Here is a 22,079-nt window from a genome sequence, read left to right on the forward strand (position 1 = left end):
CTCAGGGACTGCCTGTAGTTCTTAACCTGTTTTCTCCACAGACAACTACCCTCCTCCTTCCTGTACTGTGTTGCATAATGCAGCAGTCTGGTAGCTGACCTTGTCTGTGAAGACAGAGGCAAAAAAAAGCATTGAGTACTTCAGCTTCTCCCACGATCTATCACCAGGTTACCTCCCTCATTAATTAAGGGTCCCATTCCTTCCCTGACCATCCTCTTATTGCTAACATGCCTGCAGAAACTTTTCTTCTTACCCTTCACATCCCTTACTAGCTGCAATTCCAAATGGTTCAACGAGCTGAACCAGTGGAAATATTTTGATGGAATTATTTGATGCAGAAAAGTCCTAAATAAGCAGCCATACTAGGTAAATTGTGACCCTAAGGTTCAAAGTGAAATTGCAGGGCAACATACAGGACAAGTTTCAATGCTCAGTTTATGTAAATAGGGTGGGGAGGAGTGTTTGTTTTTTAATGCAAAAAGTTGTGAAACCATAACATTATCCTTAAAACTTTGACAAAATATTTAAAGGCTATAAAATCATAAAAGCATGCACGTATGTATATGTTTTAAAGAGACATCTCCAACATCAGGTAAAGAGGAAAGAAAAGCAACCAATAATGCAAACATTACCTAAAATAACAGAGCAAAAGTTATTTGTGATTATTTCATTTGTTTACTTTGTGCATTTAACTGTACTTCCACTATAGTAAGTTCCTCCTTTTGTGTTCCTGGATATTTACATAGTAACAGGAATAAACACATTTAGCCATTTTCCTAACCTTTTAAAAGAAAACAGAAGCTGGCAGACCTCTCCATAGCAAACTTAATACTTAATACTTTTGATTCGTTTTTTAAAGTTGACTACAGCAAAGAATCTCTCAAAATAGTAGTCTAAAGGTACCTACCGCATTTTCAAGAGCGCTGAGTACCCAAGCGGAGGCTACTAGATATTTAGCACTCTTGAAAAATAACTTAGGTGCTTGCACATGGATTTAGGAGCCTAAATTTAGGCAACTATATTTGATAACTATGGCCTATGTCAGTGGTTTTCAAACTTTAGCAACCTGAGGAAGCTCATTTTGATTGATTTTTTTTGTTTTTGCAGACCCCACTGCAGCTTTTAATTTTCACCAGGGGTGCTCAGTGACCCATTCAACCCTTTCCCACATCACCCCTGTTCCTCTTCTTCCCCACCTCTTTTCATCCCTCTCCTCCAAGCATACCCCAAGCCTACTCTTCCCTTTCCCTCGCAATGCCTCTTACAAGCAGCTGAACAGCTGTTTCACGGCATATGGGAGGCACTGGGAAGGAAGGGGAGATATTAATCAGCAGGGGCCCCACATATGATTCACAGACCTCCTGGAGTATCCCAGTTTGAGAACCAGTCAGTGGTCTAGATTTCAAGTATATAATCTCCATATAATTATTACTGATTCCACAAAAGCTTTTTTACAAAGTTCTCAAAAATAAGCAGCAGGAAGACCTACACCGCATTGTAATTAATAAAGCTAAACAATGAGTTTGTATTCAAACCCTCTTAATCAGTTGGGAGCTAATTAGTTGCCACAATCTAAAAACCTTTGGAATGATTTACCAACTTCAATAAATCTGTAAACTTAAACTTCACATCATACCATACTTACTATCACACCATTTCTTAGAAACCATCACCTTGACTTTGAACACCATCTGCTTTGATTAATACTGAATTCCTCTAGCACTGACGTCCAATATCTTCTTTACTCTACATGAAGAAAGAAGCAGGCCTACTGGAGGATAATAAATCTTAGACATCCTAAGCTACAGACAATATGTTCTTTGTATTTGCTTCTAATTTAAAAAACAAAACAGCCCCTGATATTTTGTATCTATCAAGACAACTACATATAGGATTTTTAAACTAAGTGCTTTGTAACTTACAGACAAAAAGATGAATTCAGCAACTACGTTCCTCTGCCATATATACATGTTAGCTCAAAGGGTTCCCTGGTGTTATTTAGAAGGTCTGACACATCATTGTAACAGACCCTTCTGGCCTTAACCTATTAGGCTTTATTCCTACATGCACAAATTTGGCAATTATGTATATATGTATAGTCAGTTCCTCCTTTTGTGTTCCTGGAATAAACACATTTAGCCATTTTCCTAACTTTAACAAAGCAGAAGTTGGCAGAGCCTATAAAAGCCATTAGGAAATTTTTCTTGTGGCAAAACCTTTCTTCACTAGATGAGTTATAAGGCTCACAGCAACTAATAATTTCAACCCAAAATGTACTGCTATCTGTGAAATGGTGATCTATGAAAATATGGCTAAACTGAAGAGAGAAAAAAAGAAAAAGCCACACAAGACCCAAGGCTGCAAGTCTCTGCACCTGGGTCAATTGACTCAAGCTCACACTACAGGGCTAAAAACAGCAATGTAAACATTTGGGCTCAGGCTGGGGATTAGCTCTGAAAGCGAGTGAGGAAGGAAGGGAGGGGAAAGGAAGGTCTGAAGGCTCAGGTCCCAGCCCTAACCCAAATGTCTACACTGCTATTTTTAAGCCCAGTAGCACAAGCTCCGATCAAGACCTAGAGACTTGCTGCCACTGGTCTTTTTCTGCAGAGCTGATAAACCCTTAAAAAGTCCTACAAATTAATGTCCAACTTGTAAGTTTATTTGGCATATTTGCGGACTAATTATCCACATGATTCAAGAGACAGACTCATGTACACACTATTTAGCACAAAGGAAAAAATACTGGAAGTGAAAGCTATAGCAATACACACAAGCAATAAAAGACCAGAAAACTACTGAAAGATGCAAAGCGCTATAGATAAGAGATTACAAACTGATCTGACATGGAATGAAATTAAAGCTACGTCTGCCTATTATTTTGAAGAATAAGAGGGATCTCTTCCTAAGATCAACTTTTTACACTGCAATACCTAAAGAAGGTGTAAGGGCTCAGTGAAGCATCAGATTCACCTTGTCTGCCCAGAATCAATTGTCTGTTGTGTTGGCAGTACACCTCTTAGTCTGGGAATATGACAGAGTACACATGTAAACGGTTAACCAATGAGCCTGGGCTTATCAGTTAACCTTTAATGATAGACAGCACAGGGGAGGGGAGAGGTGGAGACCAGTATGAGGAGACAGCTTTTAAGTGTGTTCCCCAGGAACTGCCGGCCCTCCTGCACTGCTGCCTCTGATGGGAGAGGGAAGCTCCATGGGGACCCAGTTTAAAAGCATTTTAACATCTCTACATTTAGCAATCTGTATAGTCAAGGCTAATTCTAAACTACAAGAACTATAGCAACATGGCTGCAGCTCCAAGACTAGGGGTTCTTCTGTTGATGTAATCAATCCACTTTTCCAAGAGGCAGTATCTAGCTGAACAGAAGAATTCTTCCTCTGACCTAGCTGTATGTACTCTGGAGATAGATTGACCTAACTATGGTGCTCACAGTTAGAAGGTGCTCACAGTTCTCTTCTAATTTTAAGAACAGACTAAACCTTACTGTAGCTCCTATATTTAGTATCTTACATGTGATCAATTTACCATCTAATGTGCTACCACCTATATGATCAAAATATTTTAAAGAACAGCTACATTGTTTTTCTGTGTACTACTCCCAACATTAATTGCAAATATTAAAATCTTCATTTTAAAACCTTCAGAGTGAGATTTATTAACATTGATATTTCTTTCCTGGCTACTGCAGCAAATAACTGAAGACAGCAGTGTAAAACACACTCCTAGGAAGACTAAGAATTCATTAGCCATTAAGAAAACCAATTACAGTTAATAGCACATGTTGGGAACAGTGTAAAATGAACTTCTTAGATGTGCCATTTGAGTATATCATGCAAGAAAGATACATTTCTGATTCTCTTATTTCCCCCCTCTCTCAATCTGAGATTACTTTTTCTATTCCACATCATATAATCTAATTTTACCCACTGACATCTGAAAGGGAATCTTGTAAAATGCTTTTAAAAAAGTCTAGATGTATTAGAGCCACTGCATTTCTCATCTATAGGAATAGTATTTAAAAGAACTCCAGCACATTATTCAACTAGGACCAAAAGCCATGCTGGGATTTTTTAAGTCTCACCATCAGCATTCCATATAAGCTCTGTGCTTCATCAGCTGCTCAAGAGAGAATCAAATGCCATCTCACTGATTAGCAGAGTGCCCACAGCTAGGTTTTGTCTTTCTGTTGGTGGTAGGGATGTTAAATATTGACTAATCAAGTAGTCAATGCATTTTGCATCAACTATTCAATGAGTGGCTAGGACGCCTTTGTCTTTGAAGTGTAGCAACAGCTATAGGGCTAGTGCTATACTTCAAAGGCAAAAGTGCTTCATGGAGCCCAGGATCAGCTGGGGACTCCCCGCTGACTCTGGGCTCCATAGAGCACTGCCGCTTTGAAACAGTACGAGGAGCCTAACACCAAGCTCCCTGTGGCATTTGAAAGTGGCAGCGCCGCATGAAGCCCGGGGTCAGTGGGGAAGTCCCCAGCTGATCCCAGGCTCCATGCAGCAGCTGTTGCTTTGAAATGCCATGTGCAGCCTAGGGACACCCTATCTGGCCCCAGGCTGCACATGGCATTTCAAAGCAGCAGCACTGCGTGGAGCCCAGGGCCTGCCGCTTTGAAGTACCCTCACCTCTTCTCCGCAACTTGCTGCCTCTTTCTGATAGAGGCAGCAAAGGGGAGGGGGAAAAGCAACTAGTCCTTCACATCCCTCTGCGATGCACATTAGCAAATGCTAGGGATGTGACACGTTAACCAGTTAACTGGTAATCACCCTTAGCAGGTAATATTTACTGTTTCTGATTAGCTGCCATGGGCAGGAGATTGCTCCAGCTACACTGCTGACAGGCATGTTCCATGCCACACCTCGGCCTCCCTTTAATCGGTTAACTGGTTGTTTAACCCGTTAAATTAAATGGGATTTTATATCCCTAGCACATACACATAACAAATGAATTCTGCACCTGTAAAAAAATCTGCACATGGATAGAAAAGAGTACAAGGAACATTGCTCACCATTACATCTTAAAATAATTACAAGAATTCTTTCCCTCCCATCAAAAACAAATCTTTTGCCTATGAAGTTCTAGTTTGTCTCTCAACTATTCACTATAATTATGTTTACAAATTCACAACCCCCAAATCTTTCTGAAATAGTGAACAATTAAAGCCTCATAGATATTTTAATTAACTTCCTGCCTGCTGGGTAATATGAAAGTATTATTTATAATAGTGGGTTTCCCCATATACCTTCTTTGTTGCAGTGATTAACTACTGCCAATAGATGGTGCAATTTGCTACAATATTTTGTTATGAATTGGCATTGTTTTAAATTAATTTCAGGAGCTCTTTTGTTTTTTATGAAGTCTAAATTAATAAAACACTTCCTTTAAAGCTCATTTCACAATATCTGACCTACTGCTGTCAGCTTTAAGAGTATCCAGCGGTTTTAAAAGCTGTCAGTTGTACACAAGATCCTCTGTTGTCCAAGGAAAAATTAATTCCCAACCAGATCATAAGTATACTCTTTTGCTCTAAGAACAGAATAAAACTTCCTTATAGGAGAATAAAAACTTTTTTTGGAAATTAGCTTATAGTTGCATCTGTAATCACAGCAATGCCCCACTTGGTTTCTGAATCCTCTGACAATAGGTTAAGACAAGCAAACCTTACAGGAACTAGACAATTTACAATATATTATTACTGTTCCAAGCTTCACCATGTTCTAAATAGAACCTCAGATTCTGGTGCACAGCTCTCTAGGTAAGTCATGTACAGCCGCTCTCTGAGTTACAAACAAGTTACAGACCAACATTTCGTCCGTAACTCAAACTGTTCGAAACTTGGATCCCATAGAATTACATGGCGACCGCGCTGTTCGTAAGCGCGGATTGCCATTCGTAACTTGGATCCACATTTACGACCGCTTTGGTCATAAGTGCGGATGGTCGTAAGTGGAGGTGGCCGTAAGTCGGGGAGCAGCTGTATTATCATTTTTATTTTTGCAGGAACAGTCCAGAAGAAGCTACTCAGCTATAAAAGTGTAGGGATGAATTTTCATCCTTCAAAATCCATCCATACGATGATAAATTATGGAACAGGATACCCAAATAATGTAGTGTTATCTTTTTCAAATCCTTTTTCCAACAAAGGTAATGTTTATTATTTATTTGTATTGTGGTAACCCCTAGAGACCTCAGCCGATTGTGCTATACTATACAAACATAGAAAAGACAATCTTTGCCTTGAAGAGCTTATATTCTAAGCTTTCTATATATATGCCAGAGAAGACATTACAGGTGAAAACACACCAGGATTTGAAAGTACCATGGCAAAAATCAGTTTTAAGGAGGATCTAGGAAAATTCTGAACTTCATCTGTGTATCATAATCAACATCACACCTGAAGTGCACATTTAAAAAAGTTTCTGTATCAAGATATTCCTGGATAAATAGCTCATGAATTGATTAGTATTTTCACTTCTAGGCCTTTTCAAAAGGTTTAATTTAAAATAAAAATATATAGGACCTGCAATGTTTTGTGTTGCACTCTGGCAGAACTAGCCAGAAGAAGCATAAATTAACCAACCCCATTTCCAGGGCTGTGATGACATCTTTGAAGTGATACAATGTTCTAGTGGTCAAACAAAGACAAAAAGCAAAGAGTTGTGTTAATTTCAGCTCCACTGAAATGCAAAGAAATGAACAAAAGTGTTTACCAAACAAGGGGAGGACAGTCCAGTAGGGAATAAAGCTGAAGCTTCTACACATCCTATTGAAAAAAAAAAAGTCAAAGAAACTAATTCCAGTATCTTTATTAACATCTGGAAAAATACAGATATTTAATCTGTATACATTTGGATAAGTAAAACAAAAAATAATACAAATAAACTTTGAAAAACAAAAGCATTCAAAAACTTCAACTAGACCACTGCTCATAAGTTCTCTTCATTAGTTTGCTTTTCATAATATTTTACAAGCTGATATGGAGAAGGATCATTTGGCCATTTAGGAGTCCCCATCTGTCCTCTTACAAAGTCAATAAAAGGAAATATTTAAAAAATGCTTTTAACTGACTTTTTTAAATTATTTCTAACATTTTATAATTCAGATGAATACAATTGTGCTTATAAGGACATAATCAACTGAAATGCACTTCTGCATGAAGACAGTATACTTTCTATTATTACAAATAACATCCAAGAGGACAAACTGAACCGCTGTGTCTAGACTGCATCCCTTTTACGGAAAAGGGATGCAAATTAGACGTATCGCAATTGCTAATGAAGTGGGGATTTAAATCCCCCCCCCGCTTCATTAGCATAAAAATGGCTGCCGCTTTTTTCCGGCTCGGAGCTTTGCCGGAAAAAAGCGCCAGTCTAGACGCAGATCTTCCGGAAAATAAAGCCTTTTCCGAAAGATCCCTTATCCCTTATTTTAAGAGGGATAAGGGATCTTTCGGAAAAGGCTTTATTTTCCGGAAGATCTGCGTCTAGATTGGCGCTTTTTTCCGGCAAAGCTCCATGCAGAAAAAAGCGGCAGCCATTTTTATGCTAATGAAGCGGGGGAGATTTAAATCCCCGCTTCATTAGCAATTGCGATACGTCTAATTTGCATCCCTTTTTCGTAATCTAGACATAGCCAACAAGTTTAGAGAAAAATATTTCTATTTTTAGAATGTATTTGAGCATTTGCTAATGTATTGATGGATATACCCACTTCAAATTTTTCCCTCAGTTGTACTTCAATCCTGCAACAGTTCAATCCAAGCAAAGACGAATCATCATCATTACGTGATGAAGCGGTCTGACTATCTTTAACAGCTCCTAAAACAGTTATCTGTTTCAATTTGATGAAACAGAGAGGAAATTATTTTAAATTATAGGAAAATGTTTTCAGAGCCTCTCTCAGACATCTCAAATGTTTGTCCCTTTTATGGATTCTCCTCTCTTCCCCCCCCCCCCCCCCCCAAGAAGGCCAATGATGGATTTGGTTCTCAAAACATGCACATTTAATTATGGTTACCTGTAGTCTTGAACGGTGCAATATCCCACTTTTATTTTATATTCCTTCAAAGGCTTTTGCATGGCTCAAGACTTCTTCTAGATTTTGCAGCTTAATGTATGACGGAAAGATAAAGCTGTTTTTAATTAGTTAGGATCCTTTAACAACCAATGAAAGCTATAATTATATTTGTATCACAGTTATTTCTGCATGAACTTCAATATTAATATTATTTAAAAGTAAGATCCGAAAAACTTTTATATGGAAAAAACTATTCTTTAGACTAAGAGTTTACAGTAGAAACCATATGAAAACGTTACACACAACTTTTCCATGACTGCAAGAGATGAAAAGCAAGGGTGAACAACCTCTGCAGAGATGTCACCTGAAGAGAGAGTTATTACAGAAACCTCCAAAGCCTTCATTTCCATAGAGCAGAAAGAAGGCAAGCCCCACTATTAACAAAAAAAGATAAGCAAGCTAAACAAAAATATTTAGCTAGAAAGCACTGATAACTGTGGGGGGGATGGATGGGGGAAAGGAGAAGAGTTCTGGTAGAACTATTATGCTGGAAGTTTCCTACATAGATGAAAAATTCAAGAAGAGGTTGGAACTTGTTACCAATCTAAGTTCCAGCGCTATAGAAAGCCAGCACTTATTTAATTTAAAAAACATCTGTGCTCAGGATTAGAATAAGACATTTGCATACCAGGAACAAGAGAACAACTTCTCAGGTTTTTTTGTAACCTTACATTCTTATAGGACTCTGGTGAAAAAGATATATACTTCTATACTGCCTAATACAGTGCAGAATCTGTACAGTAAATGTAACAGTTTCTTTGCACATCTTATGCAAGATTAGTACTCTAAATTATATTAATGAAATATTTGTTATCTTTACTACTCACATTTGGAAATGATACAGCTATCACAGCAAAATAGCATGGTGGTTTAGTGTTGAGTATCTTTCTGTGACTAATTACCAGCATTACTCTCTTCAGTACAAATGAAGTACTACTCCTTGCAGAAAACATCCCTCTAGTAGTACATTTGACAAATGAAGTATTTTCTAATCTTTCCGTTGCTTCAGGTAAGCACTGGAAAATTACTCAAGGCTTCTGCAAGAAACTGACTTTCTAGTCTTCTGCAGTGCCACACAGATAACACTAGTTTGATTCCTTGCCTACTTCTTTATAAGCTATGAATACTGCAGTCATAAAATATTCATCCATTAAGAGTGAAGAAGTCATTTATGTCATCCAAAAATAGACTTCTTTATTTCATCATCCATCTATGCAGTAGCAAGTATTGAAGAATCCTATGGAATTCTCCAAAGAAAGATGGGTACAATAATTGAGGTTCTTGATTAAGAGAAAGCTCAAGTAGGACGAGGGACAGAACAGAAAGGCCAATACTTAAAAGTTCAGTGAAGGAAGAGAAGGCCCAATGTTCACTGCAAGCTGTGTGCTTATGCCCCACACCTGATTATCAGATCACGCACAGCTAGGTTTTTTTTTTGTTTGTGCCTAATTGCACATGCCTTGGTGCACATAAACACATTTATTCTGCCCATGAAAGGAAAAGATTAGAGGAAACACTGAAAGACATGCAGAAAAAAAATACTAGAATGTCATAAGGCATTCACATTCCAGAAAAGTGCAAGGAATTTAAAAAAGCATTACAAAGTCTAAAAACATAATTTCTTACAGTGCAGTGAAAGGGTAACATCTGTCACTTCATCTTTAAAGCCCAATATAGCACAATTCTTCTAGTTAGGGGGAGATCTGAGAACAGTGTATGACTGACATACCATATATGTTAAAACATCCACACACCACTGGACAGCTGCAGTGCCCTAGGCAAAGTGTCAGCCTTAATTTCAATTTGAATTTCCCAGAGTTCAGGGTTTAAGTCAACTATATCATACAAACCCAAGTTTTTGCTTTTCTTTTGTGACAGTCTCTGGAACAAATCCCTGGGCGTTAACAGACGCTTGTTCACCTGTGAGCTTAAGTATCAAGCTTTGTGAAGTGTTTTTCCTTCCCTTTTTTCCCCTAAGTTTTATTTGAGCATCCAAGGAACTAGTTCAGATACAAAGCAAACACACACACCTCCTTACATGTCTGCATGCATGTCGGGGTGTGTGGAAGAAAAGCTACCCAAACCCCCGGTATAGAAAACACCCCCGCCCTTCCCCAGCGCTGACCCGCGGGACACAGTTTAACCTGCTCCGACCACGCGTCTCGATCCAGAGTCACTCCAGAGCACGGATCATCTGTGACAACCACATCCCAGCCCGGGAGCTGTAACGCAGGCTCCGTGCACAGCAGCGTTGAAAATCAGCCACCTCCGGAGAGTGCAGCCAACGCCGGGAAAGAGCTATAGGCAAGGCAACCTGCCACATACGGCAGGGAAGGGGGAGCCGGCGCCCCCACAGGGGCTCCCCGGGGTCAAAGGCTTTGCCCTCAGCAGCTACCCCCACATCCTTCCCCAGTCACCCCCTTGCTCCCCATCATCACCCCAAACTTGCCCTCCGCCCCGAAACTCGTCGGAGCAGAGCCAGCGCGTCTGCGGAGCAGCTGCCGGTCCAGCGCCAGCAAAGCGAGCGACGCAGGAGCCAAGGGCCCCGAGCAGCTCACGCGGGGCTGCCGTGGGCAGAGACACTGCGCCCGCCCCACACGCGCACCCCGCGCACCGGTACCCGCCTGCCCCGCGTCCGTTCGCCGCCCGCAGCCCCGCCGCAGGGTACCTGGAGGGGAGCTAGGAGCGTCCTGCCCGGCCGAGCCCCGGCCCGCGGAGGGGGGCAGGGTCGCTGCTGTCCCGAAGGCCCCACGAGGCACCTGGATGCGGCCACCCCGGCAGCGCGCGGACCAGCCCCGGCCGGTCCCGATCACGTGACGGGACGGACCGAGACGCCCAACCTTCGTCACGTGATAAAAGAACCCCGCCCTCTCTTCTCCCGGCTCGAGCGCAACGGACTTCACTGTTCCTCCTCCCAGGCCTCACGCGCGCAGGGACAGGTCCCGCCCATTGGGCGCTTGCCTCGGTAGCTGAGGGTGAGGCGCTGCGCTCTGATTGGCCGATGGTATCAGGCTCAGACAAGCCTAAAGCAAGTGACTAACAGACCCGCTCTTCCCTGGTGCCGCTGTTATATCGCTTGGAGTCTCGGAAGCGATAGCTCCGCCCCCAACCCTTGCCCCTCCCCCCTCGTCAGCCTCACGCTCACTCTGGCGGGGGAGGGGCGCTCCCAGGGGAGCTTTCATGGCCAGGGCGGCCTCGGGACGCGACAGTGCGAGGATTGGAGGGGGGGGGGGGGGATTAATCCGGGGCAGGCAGATGGGTGAGAGGGGGCGGGGGAGAGCTATTTCCAAGGAATGTTTGAATCCTCAAGCAGTGGATGGCGCCTGCCAGTGTAACCCACACACCTACAATATGTCTACACTTGTTGCATCAGCAGTATGCAAATGAGGCTAAGCGTAGAATATCGCCCAGCCTCATTTGAATACCTAATGAGCTGCCATTTTTGCAGAAGAGGCTCTTGCGCCAGAAGGAGCTGTCTACACGGCCCCTTCTTGCGCACGAAAAACCCTCTTACGCAATGCTGCTATGGTGATTATTTTTAGGAATAACAGCATTGCGCAAGAGGGTTTTTCCTGCGCAAGAAGGGGCAGTGTAGACAGCTCCTTCTGGCGCAAGAGCCTCTTCTGCAAAAATGGCAGCTCATTAGGTATTCAAATGAGGCTGGGCGATATTCCACGCTTAGCCTCATTTGCATACTTCTGGCACAACAACCCGCCAGTGTAGACATAGCCATAGTGTGGTTACTGAGCAGTGCAAGTGGTACCTAGACCACAGCAACAGTTAAGATCAAGAGACCTCTGCAGCATGGGCTGAGACACAATGGGCTTTTAGTTCAGAGGTTAGAGACTCCTATACTCAGCTCCAGAAGGCCCAGGTTCAAATCCACCTGGTGGTACTTACATGAATACTGAGGGTCTGCCCTCCTCAGATAAGCAAGGGGCCACAGGAATTAGGAGACAACTGACTGTAGGGGGCAAAAAATGGGAAAACACACAGGAGTGAGGCTATAGGTATAAAATGAGGTAATCAGGTGAGGACACAAAGCAAAGAACCTCCAATAATGCCCACAGCTTCGAAGAGTTTGAGTGACTGGATGCCACCCAGGGAAAATATCCCCAGGTATGTGAGATGGGTGTAGATCCCTACCAAATTCACAGTCCATTTTGATTACTTGCATAGTCTTATTAAAAAATATAGGAGTTTAGGGTTTTAGAGTTGGAAAAAATCTTAGGAGGTCATTAAGTTCAACCCCTTTGCTCCCCACAGGATCAACCACAACTAAATCATCCCAGCCAAGGCTTTGTTAAGCTTGGCCTTAAAAATCTCTAAGGATGGAGATTCCACCACCTTCCTAGCAACTCATTCCAGTGTTTCACCACCTTCCTAATGAACTAGCTTTTCTTAATGTAACCGCCACCAGGTGGATTTGAACCTGGGAGCTCACTTTAGGAACCTCTACCATTTGATCTAAAAGTCAGATGATGCTCGACCGAGCTCCCTTGTTCTTAACTCTCACTATAAGTGGTCTAAGTGCCACTCCATGGGACAGTGAACCACACTAGGTGTGCGGGTTATGCTAATATCCAATCTAGATCTCTCTACTGCAACTTGAGATCATTGCATTGCTCCCTGTTCTGTCATCTGCCACCACTGACAACAATTATGGTTGGTGGCACATTTTTCATGGCTGTGAAGTTTGTAGGATCCTAGGGTATGTCTACATTTCATTCCTCTTCCGAGAGAGAAATGCAAATTCAGACACCTGAAATTGCAAATGAAGCATGGATTTGAATTTCCCATGCTTCATTTGCATAATCGCAGGCTGCCACTTTTCCGGAATAGTGCTATTTCAAGGGGAAAAAGGGGTTATTTCAAGATAAAACCCTTCCTTTGAAATAACCCTTATTCATTTTTTGAGGAGTAAGCATTATTTTGAAGGAAGGGTTTTATCTTGAAATAGCGCTATTCCGGAAAAGTAGCAGTCTGTGATTATGCAAATGAAGCATGGGAAATTCAAATTCACACTTCATTTGCAATTTCGGGTGTCTGCATTTGCATTCCTCTCTTGGAAGTAGAATGAAATGTAGACATACTCCTAGAGATCCTACAATTGTAGGGAACCCCTCTGCTAAGCTTCCTCCGCCTGGACTGAGAGATGGCCTTCTTGGTCAGCACTACGAGGAGATTCTACAGCTTTGTGGGAACACATAGAAAGGGCATAAATAAGAAAGTGTGGGGAAAAATGCAGCCAGAACCTCCACTAAAGTTCATCTCAAATATTTCAGATCCTGGTTTCTCCCTTTGTGCTGTATTGTGAGAGCTCTATCTTATTACCCTGCTGACAACAGCTAGAGCAGTATGGTACTAGAAGAAAGATGCTCTCCCAGGTACCCAGATTCAAACCACTTGTGACTTTAAAGGTTAACATAGTGAATTCCACCCAGAAGCCCAAAGGCAATTTGAATCAGCGGTTTCACACTTACATACATACTGCTGCAATAAGAAAGCTTGGAGATTGTGACTGTGTATGCAAGCATCACTATGACTAGATCCAAATTCAACAGGAGAAGCCACAATCTTTTATAGGCTGTAGATGGGAAAGGGTGTGTTTTGTGCTCAGGGCTATTTGGATATCCAGAAGTAGTGAGGAGTCCTAGTGAACATCCAGGCTATGAAATGGCAGACACCCTCTAAGACAGGGCTACTCAACATGTGGCCTGTGGGTGGAATCCTTTGAACATTGTGAGGCATCTTTCAGGGTGAACAATGAAAGACGCAAGCGGATGAGCTGGCTAGAACAGACAGGTACAGGATGTTGGCATTTCTAGCCCCAGGGAGGAGGTTCCAGGAGTGCCAGGGCATTGTGGGAAGTGCTTTGTAATCATGCCTGTCAGTGTAAAATAAGCTATTACATATATTGTATATATATTTTAATGTAGATGCAACCACACTTAAATTCCAGTCCTTGGCATGTGCTGAGAGTATCATTGTGGCCCCTGGGGCTTCCAAAGTTGAGTCGCCCTGCTCTAAGAGGATAATGTAATAAAAGCAAATTCTTTAAAGTGCTTCTCTATTCCCCAGACAGTCTCACTTGAGCTTTTCCAGGATTCAACAGGCTAATCTTCATCCAGTTGCCAGTCACAACCAAGCCCTTGGAGAAGTGGAAGACAGTGTTATCTGAGTCTGATATGAAAAGTATGTAGAAGTGAGAGTAAACTTGCTGACATTTTAATTCATGCTGCTTCACATTGTTCACTTGCTGCTTTTTAGAGATATTGAACAGGATTGGGGAGAGGAGGTATCCCTGTGAAACAACCACAGAAAAAAGGACTAGACGTGGAGGAGCCAGTGCACATCAGAAGTGTGGATTAATACCTCTCAGGTGAGGAGGAAGGATAACCTGGGTCAAGACTGACCTCTAGAATAAACACTCTTCTGAAGCTATATCTTCACTACAATATTTACAGCTGTGTTGCTGCAGTGCTTATGGTGGAAAGACTCTTAGATGATAGAGAAAGCTCTCCCATATGTTTAATAACTCTCTGTCAGAGGGAGAAGCTCTCCTGTTGACATAGTGCTGACTACACTGGCTCTTAGGTCAGTGTAACTTATGCCACTTAGGGGTGTGGCTTATTCACACTCCTGAGTGACATAAGATATACAGAGTAAACTGTAGTGTAGACAAGATCTGTATCACAGAACTTTGAAACTGGTTCCTTTTAAAGTACAGTTTTCCTACCCCTTAGAGATTGTGTCTCGTTTAAAAATATGTGGAATAAGGGTGACACTCTGTGGTAAAACAGAAGAAATGCAGTTTCTTAACACCCAGTCTCATGTTTGGTTTGCTTCCGTCTATCTTATTGAACAAGAAGGAATTAAAGATTGGGTTGGCAGTCTCATTTTATTGGCTATTTCCATTATCTATGGATAATTTTCTACATAGGCCCTTTTTATTGTTGTACAGCACTCTGATCAGATAGACTAAAATAGTAAAAAAGAAACTAAAACATTATTACAGAATCTGAAGGGATGGACAGGACCTAAACCAAAACCCAGATTCAAAATCCCTAAATATTGGGAACATTCGGTTTAGGATCCAAATGTTGTGACTATTATTTATCAGAACCTTGGTTGTTTGTATGACTCAAGTTTTCTGATTCCAATGTGCTGACCTATTTGTCTCTTTGTAATCAATGTTTCTTCCCATGTCCTTTGAACTGGGTCATAGACAGCATTTTCTCCAGATTATCCTGTATGTGCAAGTAAAATCCAATTCATAGTACGTTAATAAAGTTACCCCCAAACTTTTGAATGTCAACTTTCCACAGCCTGAGTAGTTGCAGAAGTGTTTACTGTGTTGACCCATCAGTATTACACTGATCCAGATGTGTGCCTGTGCATAAGTAGTTCCTAGTCTGAGTAATTTTGCCTGGTGCTGTACATAAGCAAAATAGGATGGATTTTGGCTTATGGAACTCAAAATCTAATTTAAAACAAGAGTTAAGAATCCTGCATTCAATAATAGTGGCTTGGCCTAGACTTGTTTCTTCAGGGTACATCTACACTTGCACCCTAGTTCGAACTAGGGATGCAAATGCAGGCAACCGAAATTGCTAATGAAGCAGGGATTTCATTAGCATGATCTTGTCGGCGCATTACTCCACTGAACAGCTGTTTTGAAAGTGTAACTGCGTACTGGGACGCGTTAGTTCAAACCAAACCCCTTGGTTCAAACTAATGTTACTCCTCATTTTTTGAGGAGTTACGTTAGTTCGAACCAAGGGGTTTGGTTCGAACTAACGCGTCCTGGCATGCAGTTACACTTTCAAAACAGCTTTTCAGTGGAGTAACACGCCCGTGAGATCATGCTAATGAAGCGCGGGATATTTAAATCCCTGCTTCATTAGCAATTTCGGGTCACCTACATTTGCATCCCTAGTTCGAACTAGAGTGTAAGTGTAGACGTACCCTCAGAGAAAAAACAGACTCCAGCTATGTATCAACCAGTTGTGCCTTATTCAGGGGTTCTTTTCCAGGCCCACAGACCAACATAATACAGCCTGAATCCTTTGTAAATGTCTTGCCTAGATAGCACATTGGTGTCATCCTTCTTAGCATAAATATCAAATGTGCTTTCAATCTACCCCACTGCTCCCTCAGTAACATCTCATATTTTGCATCTATGCCACAGTTTTAAAAAAAATCAATTTTATTTATTTTAAATCTTGTTGCTTTCCAGTTTTATCATATTATGGGAAACACATCCGTCTGATTATTAGAGCTTTTTTGATGTAAGGCAAAATACCATCATCTGTGAAGAAATTCTGAGTTGTTGGAGGAAAGTCTGCTCACACTTTATGTTAAAATTTATCAGCTGGCTTCAGCCTCGGTAAAACTAAGCTTTCATGTGTCATTAATGTTCTTCTTTGATGCAAATGTCACTGCATGTTTGAATTAAGAGAAAGAGAGCTGTAGGGACTGTTTATCTCTAGCAAATTAGCTCACTAACTGGAAGGGTCACACATTACCAACTTGGAAGCTTCTGCCTTGATTTTTTTGGGAAGCTTTTGACAGGAACACAGTCAGCACTGGCATCCAGTGAAGTTCTTGGCGCAGTCTTGGCTAGCTCAGATGGTCTCTCTCCTGGTGTGACAGCACTGTAACAGAGATCAACTGAGGCAGTCATGCTAGCGGGCTCATGGTTTTATCCCGAGGGAAGAGGAAACAAGATGTTTTCAGTGAGGAATCCTCAAGTATGCCATTTGTTTTCCCTTGTCAGCTTTCCAAAGCACAAACCTGTTGACTCATACTTCATACTGCAAACCCCACTTGTCTCCTCAAGGTTTTTTGGTAGGGTCCCAATGAGATCTGGAGGAGGTGGGCAGGGTTCTGTTTGTAGACATTGGGCTTAATTATTGTTCTTTATAATGAATGTCAGTGAGCCTAAGCACTGGATAAGCACACTTTTATAAACTAAAATAATATTAAAATCAAATGTAAATATTTGGGGTTTTCCCCTTTGGTTTTTAATCAAAATTAGCTACCACAATTTCTGTTCTTATATACCTTGGGCTGCTCAACAAGAAAATAATATTGCTTTTTGCCTCATAGGAGAAGTTGAATGTTGCAATGATGGGATTTCTGAATTAATTATAGTATAGCTTTTCTTTTCTAGAAATAGATGTCTGTTTTGACTGGAGTCTAGCCTCACAAAGAGATGATCTCATCTGCTTATTATTTACTTTTTAACAGACATGTAACTATGTATTATTTATAGGAAGTTTTTGCTTCTGATTGCATCCACTTGGAGCTGGTATATCTCTATTAGGGACTTTTTGTCCATTCCCTTGTATGTTTTAACTTTTTTATTCCAACATGCCAACTCGCCAGTGCTTAGTTTGTAAAGAAAGAGGTGCTGGGGCTAAAGCAGGTTTCTTATATTCATAACTGATGCAGCAAACCCACAGGTGTCACTGCTATGAACTGACACACCTGGAGGTGCTGAGATTTAGCCCTGGCACAAATTAAGCATTGCAGATCCCCCTTCCTCTACTACTTTTTTACATTATACATCAAAGTGTGCTCTGCTCCAAAGTGCATTGCTCTTCCTGCAAAGTGACTCGTAAGAATAGTTCATTCACTCTGAGCACTGGTAGGGCAGGGATCACCCAACAGATTATGTGTGGCATTCCCTGGGAGAAAGGTGTCATGACTGGGATATGGGTGCTCCCTGGGTAGGACCAGGGGTCACAGAGAGGGATCGGACAACAGGAGTCTGGTTGAGGATCAGAAATCAGGCCAAAGGCCAAGTCAGGGGGCAAGCCAGAAATCAAAGCCAAAGAACAGATCTGGAGTCCAAAGCAGGGAATGAAAGCAAGAACTATTGCAGCAACCGGCCAGGGATTACACAAGCATCTTCTTGGAATGCCTTTCATGCTTAAATAGCATGTCTGGACCCAATCCGTTGTTGACAGTAAGTTAGACTATTAAGCTCAAGGACATTACAACCAAAAGGACACTAAAATCAAAATGGAGTCCTGAATGTTACACAGAAATCAAAATGGAACCCAAAGGATTCAAAGACTTTTTGGCGCCGAAAGCCATCATCTGCACACAGCACATGGCTGTGCACACAGCACTGTTGCTCTGCACACGGCACTAAAGTCTGCACCAGGAACGCTAATCTGCACCCAACACTACACCTTGTGCACTAGAGATGCTCCTGCTGTTTTCCCGCCTTGGGATCTTTATAAGCTCCTCCCCTGAAGGGATCGGGCTCTCTGCTGTTCCACCCTGCTGCTCCGCTCTCGCTCTCGCTCTCCTCCTGTTCCTGGTTCCTGCTCCTGTTGAAGAAGAGCTGTGGCATAGGCTGGGACCTGCTTCCAACAGACCAGACCAGACCAGATTCCATTCCACCGCTACCTATAGGGTGCATTAGCTCACTAGTGTGGCAATTGCCCAGCGCGTTGTGGGTTATAGCTACCTATAGCTCCGGACCGAGAGCAGCTGCCTATCACCCAGTTCCACTCCAACCATTGTGGCGAAGGCCCTATTTTGGAGCTGAGAACTGTTTACCATCGAGTGCTTGTGTAACATCATACCAGCAACAAATCATCAATTGGACTCCTCGGTGTTCCTTCCCTGAGGCTGCCTATGCTAGCGAGCCTGAGCCTCGGTTGTCATCTACCCCTAGAACAGACTGGCTGTGTCTACATTGGCACCCTTTTCCATAAAAGGGATGCTAATGAGACACTTTGGAATTGCAAATGCCGCGGGGGATTTAAATATCCCCCGCGGCATTTGCATGAACATGGCTGCCGCTTATTGAAAGTAGGAATAAGGGATCTTCCGGAAAAGGACTTATTTTCCGCAAGATCCCGTCTAGACTGGTGCTTTTCTCCGGCAAAACCCCGAGCCAGGATATTTAAATCCCCCGCGGCATTTGCAATTCCTAAGTGTCTCATTAGCATCCTTTTAGTGCTTTTCTTGTTATACTGTGCTATCTTCTATTACTTCTGGGGTAAGGGATTGGTTTATGCAGTGTTGTATTCTGGGGTTATTCTTTGTGTTGTTACCTGTTGTATTCAATAAACCTTTTAAATTTGGCATTCGTGTCTGTGTTTATTTCGGCCTGGAGAAATCTGCTGGTGATTTCCAGGTCGGACCACCTTCTGGGACAAAGGCATTTTCCATCTGTTTGGCCCCACACTAAATTTAGTTTACTAGTGCACCTTTGCTGGTAACACCGTGGTCATGGAGGGTGATGGTGATGGGGTCTCCTCTGTGTGGCATTTTGTGTGGTGCTTAGCTCCCATGTTGATAGGGCATGAATTATGGCTCTGCTATGGCTGCCATATGATGGCATGGAAGCGTTAGTCACCTGTTTGTGTCTAAACTACACCCCTCTGTTGGCAGAGGGATGTAAATTAGACACATTGAAAGTGCAAATGAAACGGGAATTTAAATATCCTGCGTTTCATTTGCATAATGATGGCCACCGCTTTTTTTCGAAACGGGGCTTCAAAATGTAAAATCCTGTACATTTTTTGAGGAGTACACAATCTTTCAAAATGGGGCATTTATGTCAAAAATGCCCTGTCTAAACTGCCATTTTGTTTGAAAAGCCCCGTTTAGAAAAAAAGTGGTGGCTACCATTATGCAAATGAAGCATGGGATATTTAAATCGCGGCTTCATTTGCACTTTCAATGTGTCTAATTTTACATCCCTTTGCCGACAGAGGGGTGTAGTTTAGACATATCCCTGGAGCCCTGCAGACCCACTTTCCACGCCCCCAGATCCTTAAAAAGGATTTGAAAAAAGAGAAGGAGGGGGAATAGCCCGGAAAGGGCAGGTTTGTGTACAGGTGGTTGCTGTGAGGTGAAAGGGGAGAACAAACAATAGCCCAGGGACAAAGAGCTAAGAAGGTGCAGCAGAAAGGTGAGCTTCAGCATTGCCTTAATTATCCAGTGTTCTTACAAAGTACCTGCCTGCAAAGGGATATTTACTCAACTTTATTCAGTGAGGTTTCTAGAGAGTGGAGTGTTCTAGTTGATGGCTTTATTATGAACAATTTGCTATGATTATTCAATATGATACCTTTAATATCTGAGTTGTGTTAATTATATGGGGGTGATTGACAAGACACATCCTTGTATTGTTTCTGTGCTACGACTGGATGAAAGTGCACCTACTTGCAGCATGAATAGCAGCACATGCAAATGTAGAAATTGGTTTCATGAACACTCCCACATTTGCTAGATACTGCAAATACTACAGTTGTGTACACATGAGTAGAAGGGAGGACATATCATTAGACAGGGCAGATAGCTGCAACTCTTACGTTTGTTTTGTCACTTTCTTCCCATTATCTTCCAGAAACTGCCTAAAAGTGGAAATACTCACTGAATCTTAGAGACCAAAATATAGCTTAGTCCAGTTGAAATGACACTTGAGATTATTGTGACAAGCAATTTATAGCCAAGCCCTCTACCCACTTACTTTATATTCATTTTTCCTCTTGTTCAACAGGCTTCCGGAGGAGATGATATTCAACAGAATTGTCTGTGTTCAGCGTGGAAAGCTTCTCTCAGGCCAGATTCTGCCCCAAGATACTAACATCTCCAGACCTTAGGAAGTCTGGATCCAGTTCAAAACTTGCACAACTGATAGCTGGCTCTACAAGAGGCAACACTTGATCCATGTCTCCACTCCCTGGAATTAGGGGATGATTGGATCTAGATGTGAACTTTGTGACTAAAGCCCATTGCTGTTCTGTTAAATCCTGTGCTCTGCATTTACTGCTGGGAGAGAAGTCATATCATGAGCAGAATTCTGATACAAAATTATTTTGCATAGTGTCTCCCCTACATCCATATCCCGTTACATTGGCTATTCTGGATTTATTTCTCTCCATATTTCAGACAATATGCATTCCTGTAGCACACACATTTCTGATTTAGGTTTAGGTTGGACATTAGGAAAAAATTCCTAATTGTCAGGGTGGTTAAACACTGGAATTAATTGTCTAGGGAGGTTGTGGAATCTGCATCCCTGGAGATATTTAAGAGCAGGGTGGATGGGCACCTTTCGGATGATCTAGACCAGAGCAACTCAACTTTGAAAGCCCCGGGGAGCCACAATGATATTCACAGCACATGCCGAGGGCTGCAGCGTAAGTGTGGTTGCATATACATGCATAAATATATGCAAATAGCTTATTTTGCACTGACGGGCGTGAATACAAAGATTAAGGCTAGACTACACAACATGCAGGCCCCATTTAAGTCAGTTCTGCTGATACTAATAAAATGCAATATTTACCCAATTTCCACCCATATGACAGCACTTTTAATAAGCAATGACAATCCAGGAATTTAACTACTAAAATGCATATCAACAGAAGACCATTATATTGATTGCTTTTTTGTTTTGGCTTCACAATTTTAACAAATCAAACAAAAATTGCCAATACGATATTTACTGAAATATAAGTACAATCAATGTGAAGTGGCACCTGGTGCTGGCCACTGTCAGCAGACAGGATACTGGGCTAAATGGACCTTTGGTCTAACCCAGTACGGCCGTTCTTATGTTCTAAGTTAAAGACACCGAGGGGAGAAGTGGCATGGCTAGAAAAGGAACCCAGGAATCCTGTTTCCCAGAATCCTTCCTTTCCCCTGCCCGCCCTACCAACCACCAGCTCCAACAGTCCTCACAAAGCAGAGACTGGAACCCCCAAATCTAATGAACAGACCCACTGCCCACATACAGGAAAGGAAAGGAGTCAGAAGTTTTAACACCCAGTTCCCTGCTCTAACCCAATTCACCTACCTGTCCTCCAGAGCCAGGCACCCCAGCCACCCTGCTCCAGCCCAATGCCCTTTCCCTCTTCTAGAGCCAGGTACCCCCCAGCCTCCCTGCTCTAACCCAGTGCCCCTCCCATCCCCCAGAACCAGGCACCCCCAGCCTCCCTGC

The 22,079-nt window shown here is 42.2% G+C and overlaps 1 protein-coding gene and 1 long non-coding RNA gene across 6 annotated transcripts in view; one reads left to right on the plus strand and one right to left on the minus strand.

Annotated features, from left to right (window-relative positions):
• The window catches only part of RCBTB1 (RCC1 and BTB domain containing protein 1), a 42,726-nt gene extending 31,640 nt beyond the window's left edge, over nucleotides 1–11,086 (minus strand). The window contains exons 1-3 of one of the 5 annotated variants that reach the window (XM_075919065.1): nucleotides 10,773–10,927; nucleotides 8,045–8,134; nucleotides 6,739–6,791 (exon numbers count right to left, since the gene is read on the minus strand). The gene's annotated coding sequence lies outside the window, so the exon portion shown is untranslated. Of the gene's footprint in view, nucleotides 1–6,738; nucleotides 6,792–8,044; nucleotides 8,135–10,772; nucleotides 10,932–11,065 lie in introns of those variants that run through there. The other 4 variants (XM_075919068.1, XM_075919069.1, XM_075919064.1 and 1 more) reach the window with 4 other exon arrangements.
• Nucleotides 10,949–20,985, plus strand: LOC112545514 (uncharacterized). The gene is made up of 4 exons (XR_012900679.1): nucleotides 10,949–11,079; nucleotides 14,186–14,299; nucleotides 14,375–14,486; nucleotides 20,634–20,985. It is a non-coding gene; the product is annotated as an uncharacterized LOC112545514 (long non-coding RNA).
• Nucleotides 20,986–22,079: the final 1,094 nt, after the last annotated feature.

This window comes from Pelodiscus sinensis, chromosome 1 (genome assembly GCF_049634645.1).
Source record: "Pelodiscus sinensis isolate JC-2024 chromosome 1, ASM4963464v1, whole genome shotgun sequence".
NCBI classification, from domain to species: domain Eukaryota; kingdom Metazoa; phylum Chordata; order Testudines; family Trionychidae; genus Pelodiscus; species Pelodiscus sinensis.